Source organism: Lygodium microphyllum, chromosome 9 (genome assembly GCF_053477565.2).
Source record: "Lygodium microphyllum isolate KBCC chromosome 9, Lygodium_microphyllum_v1.1.10, whole genome shotgun sequence".
Taxonomy (NCBI): domain Eukaryota; kingdom Viridiplantae; phylum Streptophyta; class Polypodiopsida; order Schizaeales; family Lygodiaceae; genus Lygodium; species Lygodium microphyllum.
In genome coordinates, this window is record NC_141143.1 from 77,869,437 (window position 1) to 77,876,037 (window position 6,601).

Sequence of the window (6,601 nt, forward strand, 5' to 3'; positions counted from 1 at the left end):
CGAGCTTGTCATTGGATCCGGATGCTTTTGGAATCTTGAGCCTATTTCAGCCCGCACTTATTGACATCAGTCTATGCTTGACAGTGGTCAGTGCTTTGACAATTATATGCTCTTTGGGTACATGCTTACCCGACGCCTACAACTTGATGCATTTGTCTTGGCACAGTGTACCATGTACTTGTTGAGCTTTAGTGCTCTCTGAAGACTTGGCTTGGATTCTCATTTTCTATTCTGGAATTTTGTATTGGATGTCATTTTGGTTGTCAGAGATCTTTATTGGGATGTATGTATTGCTCATGGATGCTACCTACAGTTGCTTTGTAGCTGTCATGCTCTTGGGATGCTATTGAGGCATTGTCTTGGTTACATGTCTCTGGTACTTTGACTTGGTTTGATTGAGCTGTTGAGCTCATTTATCCACCTTTTGTGTGAGTGGGAGCATCTTGTATGCTTGACCGACATTGAGCATGAGGTTTATGCTATTTGAGCATTTTGCAGATACTTGAGACTTTGGGATCTCTTACACTTAAATGTTGCATGGTTCATGCACTGATATCTTGGAGTTGCTTTTGACCTGAGCTTGGGCTTTGCACTCTTGTGAGCATACATCTACTAGTGTCAGGTCTTGCCAATGTTATGTATACTTTGCCCTACTGTCCAGGTGGTATGCCTACTCATTCACTGATAGATGCTTTGGTGACATGTTTGGGTATTTGCTCGGGGTCTTGATGACTGTTTGGTGCTGATTTATGCTTGTTTATGGCTGGTCATGTCTTGGCTATCGTTTATTGACTTGGTGCAATGATTTGGTCAGTAATTGACTCTCAAAGTACCCTGCTATCATTTATTATAGCAAGCATATAACTCCGGACTGACATGGATTTTTCATATTGAAATATTCTGAAATGATGTACTTTCACTAGTACTTGGTAGGCAGCAGCTTTGGTTACACTTTTCTCACCATTTTCTCTCGATTTTGATGATTTTTTTGTCATTTTCTGCATTAAACAACAAGTAGTTTTGAACTATCTGCAGTCTTCCAGCCTGCAATATGGCGAGTTCGTCTAGTGATCATGCTATTTTCAACATCACTAAGCTTGATGCTATGAATTACTCTTATTAGAAGAGCTAGATTTGGCAAGTGTTGGTGCAGAAATCGCAGATCAAACCATTTAGGTTGAGCGGGCAGCCGCTTGCAACTATGCCAGATGAGGAATGGCTTGAGCTTGATGAGTTATGCAAGTCCACTATTGTATTATCTCTCACAGAATAGGTTCATTACAATGTATTTCAGGAAGAACAGAGTGCATGGCAGTTGTGGTATAAAATCAAGAATCTCTATGATAAGAAAAGTCCAGCGAGTCAGATGGATTGGCTGAAGCAGCTTATGGATCTGCGCATGAAGGAGAATGTGACTATGTCTACTCACTTGAGCCAGTTCCATGCTATACTCAAGAACTTGACTTCGCAAGACATCACTTTTGGAGAGGATGTCACTCATCTTTTCTTGCTTGGTACTCTTAATGAGTCATGGGATGTATTTTGCACTGCATTATGTGCCTCTGCAGCTACCTTGAAATTATCTGATGTTGCGAGTGCTCTTCTACAGGAAGAGGTTAACCGTAAGAATTTGGATGCCTCTCGTGTGTCGCATGCTATGACAGTTAGAGGCAAGAATGATGGATATGGAAAGCATGGCAGTGGCAGTGGCCGTGGATGGGATTCTCAGAAATCTCGGTCCAAGTCTCGTGGGAAGTCACGTAGCAAATCCCGTGGAAGGAATGCACATGTTACTTGTCCCCATTGTGGGAAAAAGGGCCATATTAGACCACAATGCCATGAACTGTGCAATGAAAGGCCCAAAGATAAGGGGAAAGACAAAGTGTAGGATAAGTCTTCTGATCACAGCATAGTGCCTGCAAAGTCTAGTGTTAAAATTGAAGAGATCAATGTTATGCAGCTTGAGGATATTGATGATGATTATATCCTTGCAGCTTCTTCTAGTGCTTCGCAAATGACAGAGATACACTCTATGTATGCACAGTGTTGGCTCTTAGACTCAGGTGCGTCATTTCATGTGACACCTTTCATACAGTACTGTTTCGGGTTCTGTGCGCTTGGGTGATGACATGTCTCTTGATATTGTGGGCATTGGTGATGTTAGGCTACAGTTTCCTTCTAGCAGCAGTTTTGTTATGCAGGATGTACGTCATGTACCTGCTTTGACACCCAGTCTCACGTCAGTTGGACAGCTTGATGACGTAGGTTATCATGTATCTTTTGAAGACTCTACATGGAAGATCACTCACGGCAAACTTGTGATTGCGAGAGGTGCGAAGGCTGGCAGCCTCTATCCCTTGATTGTATCCACTTCTTCCCTTGATCATGTTTTGTCTGTGGGTTCTATCTCACATGTATCTCTTTGGCATGCCCATTTGGGCCATATGTCTTTGAAGGGAATGAAAATGCTTTCTGGTTTGCAGTACTTACCGCCCCTTGATTATGCATGTTTTGATTCATGTGAGCATTGTCTTTATGGCAGGCAGACTAGTTCTACGCATAAGAAGTCTGGTAGGCCACGCATGAGTGAGCCATTGCCATTGGTACATTCAGATGTCTGTGTGCCCATGCCTTGTCAGTCTATGGGTGGTGCAAAGTATTTTGTTACTTTCATAGATGATTTTTCACGAAAAGTTTGGGCTTATCCCATTAAGTTGAAATCCGATGTCTTGGCTATGTTTCAGAGATGGCTTGCATTGGTTGAGCACCAGTCTGGATATAGGCTAAAATGCCTAAGGACAGATAATGGGGATGAGTATGTCTCACGTGCTTTTGAGTAGTTATGTGATGAGAGGGGTATTAAGCGTCAGTTGACCGCCCCCTACACCCCCCCCAGAATAGTTTGGCTTACCGGATGAATAGAACCATCTAAGAGCGTGTACGCAGTATGCTTAGCCATGCAGGCCTACCATAGAGCTTTTGGGCTGAGGCAGTTAGTATAGCTGTGTATATCATAAACAGATCACCTTCTAGTGGTTTGGATTTCCAGGTTGTAGAGGAGGTATGGACTGGAAAACCTCCCTCTTATGCGCAACTCCGTGTCTTTGGATGTGTGGCATTTTGCCATGTGCCCAGGGACAAGAGAAGTAAGCTGGATCCTAAGAGTGTCAAATGCATTTTCCTTGGTTATGGGGATGTAGGCGAGATGGGTTACCGTCTCTGGGATCCGCAAGCGCGGAAAGTCATCCGCATTCATGATGTAGTCTTCCATAAAGACAAGCTGTATAGGCATCCTAAGAGAGTTGTTGAGATTCGTAGGGTCATATTTCAGGAGGAGCCGAGAGCTCCCACACAGTCAGTTGGACAGCTTACAGCTGCAACAGATGCTCATGGTCAGGGTGTTGGATAGGCAGCTGGGCAGGAAGCACAGCCTGCCGTGAGATGGTCTACTAGAGACAGACATCCACCTAATAGATTTCAACCCTCGATGCATTATGTCTTGGTTACAAATGCAGGAGAGCCTTTCACTTATGATGATGCTATGCGCAGGGGTGATAGTCACTCCTGGGAGAGGGCTATGCATTGAGATAGACTCCTTACATAAGAATGAGACTTGGGATTTGGTTTCCTTGCCTAAGGGCAAGAAGGCTTTGCCATGCAAATGGGTGTACAAGCTGAAAAGTACCCTTGGACACCCCAAGCCGACATACAAGTCTAGATTGGTAGCAAAGGGTTTTAAGCAGGAGCATGGTGTGGAATTTGATGAGGTTTTTTCTCATGTGGTTAAGATGACCACCTTGTGGTTAGTCTTGGCTTTGGTTGCTCAGCTTGACTTAGATTTATACCAGATGGATGTCAATCTTACATGGAGACTTGCATGATGAGATTTATATGGAGCAGCCTAAGGGTTTTGCAGAACCTGGCAGGGAGCACCTCATGTGCAAATTGAAGAAAAGTCTTTATGGCTTGAAGCAGGCACCTAGGGAGTGATATCATAAGTTTGATGCCTTTATGCAGTCACAGAGCTACAGTCGGAGTGCTATGGATCCATGTCTTTACAGGAAGAAAGCCGGTGATGGTTCTTTATTGATTTTGGTACTCTATGTGGATGATATGTTGATAGCAAGGAAAGCTCGTGATGAGCTAGATGCTCTTAAGGATTAGCTCAAGAAGAGCTTTGAGATGAAAGATCTAGGACAGGCCTCTACTTGTCACAGAGGGAGTACATTCATAAAGTCCTTGAGCGCTTCTGCATGCAAGATATAAAGCCTATTGGCTGTCCATTGCCTTCTTATGTGAAGGTATCAGAGAGGCTGATTGTCCGCAGACAGATGAGCAAAGGGCCAAGATAGCCAAGATTCCCTATGCATCCGCAAATGGGCAATCTTATGTATGCCATGATAGCCACTCATCCAGATATTGCCTTTGCAGTTGGTATTGTGGCACTCTATATGGCTACACCTGGCAAGAAGCATTGGAATGTCCTGAAGGGTATCATGAGGTACCTGAAGGGCACTGCAGATATGTGCATATGTTATGGCAGCCAGGATATAGGAGTCGTGGGGTACACTGACTTTGATTATGCAGGACATGTAGATAGTAGGAAGTCCACTTCCGGCTATGTATTGACCTATGTTGAAGGTGTTGTTTCTTGGATGTCCAGGGTGCAGAAATGCACGGCCCTTTCTACTACAGAGGCTGAGTATGTTGCAGCCACTGAGGCTTGCAAGGAGGCCATTTGGTTGGGTCGTTTGGTTGCTGACCTTGGTATTGATGCTATCCCTACGCTGCATTCGGATTCTATGGGTGCTATTCAGTTAGCCAAGAATCCCCGGTCTTCCATGCGAAGACAAAACACATTGAGGTGAGGTATCACTTCATACGTGGGGTCATTGAGGACAAGTCTGTTGACCTTGTCAAGATCTCAACTAACCAAAATCCTGTAGATCTGCTCACAAAAAGCCTCTCTACAGAGCGCTTTGCCTTCCTCAGGAGGTTGATGGGCATGGGATGAGATGAGGTCTTTCCTCATCCTGTTGTACATGTGTACATATTGTACTGTCTTTTTTTTTCTTTTTTTTCTTTTCACTCATCAATAGGGCAGATTCACCTTTAAGTGGGAGGTTGTTGGGGGTAGAGGCACCTCCGCCTAGCCGCCCGTGTATTACGACACTGACAGTCACCGCCACTGCACACTACAGGTGGCGGGTGCCCATCACCATCACTTTATTCTTTATTCTTTTAGTGACAGTTTGAATAAAGGAAGGCCCGGTCACACATTGTGACTGTTGGAGTTCCCATTTCTTGTCTCTCTCTTTCTTGCTCTTGCTCTCCTGTCATAGCTCTCATGTGCAAGCTTCAATCCTTCTCACCTTTTAGATATTGCAAGGGGTGGAGGCTATCAAAAGCTTGGAGCATCTAGAGGAGCTAAAATCAGGTAACAAAACTGGAAATATGGAGTCCAAGAATTCTTTGAGAACGAGGTCGACTCATCATTTTATGGTGACCTGTCTATCGACCTTCCAGTGTATGCGAAGTTCTGTTAGGAGATTGACATGGGGCCATAGGATACTTCATACTTGGAGCATCCACCTACTCAATTCGTTGACAAATCGCTTATAAGGGTATAAGATACGTGTTTTAAGTAAGATCATTTTTTGAAGATTTATATTACTGTGCTTTGCTTGATCTATATTGATTATGCTAACATTAATTTTTTTCTATGTAGGTGATCTTTGTGGATATTTGGATCTGCACGATGAATCGAGAGATGAGCGATGAGGAGCTATAGTAGATCTTCACAGGTATGTTGTTGAGATATCGAGCTCCACTCGTGATACGCCAGGGTGACCGTTGTGTATTTATGTCACTGACTTGTCAGTTGCAGACGCGGTTGGTACACCGCCCATGAATAATAGCTACATGATAGCTATCCTTATCTACTCTAGTTCGTGGCTCAGTTAGTATGCCACCTTAGTTAGTTGAGTTTGGTTTGAGACCCATATATAGGGTTCTTCTATTTCTTTGTATGAGAGTTCTTTTGGCTTACACAACTAAGAAGAGGAAAACTGTTTTCAGCCTCCACCCTTGTGTGTATTCCCCCATTGTGCAAGCAAGAAAGCTACAAGTGAGACTCCTTCCTTCTCTCCCACAATCTTGACATGGTATCAGAGCCTTGTTCGTGGTAAGGAGCTCAAGAAAGAAAGCCAAGCTCACGGTGTTCTGGTAAGAGGAGCAGTGTTGCTTTCATTTTCTGTTTTGGGAGCAGATCTCTGCAGGTAGCACAGCCGGAAAGTGCAGGAGTGCATTGTCTCAGGTTGAGACGCCCTTCGCGGTGAAGCAAGAGGGCAGTATATGCTGCGGGATATGGCTTTAGCCCTTCGGCGACCTTGTTTTTTTGATTTGAGGCCATTTCGGGGCCTGTTTTGGAGGCGGACGTTTTCTGCACGCACTCAAGAAAAGGCCCAGTTTTATGCTGTGCGACCACTGTTCTACAGGTCGGTGAAAAGTTACTGTAGAAATTGCATTGTATGCCTGTGCGCAGAGACATTGGGAGTTACAGAATCATCCCTATTGCCTCTTGATGAAAAATCGTCACTAG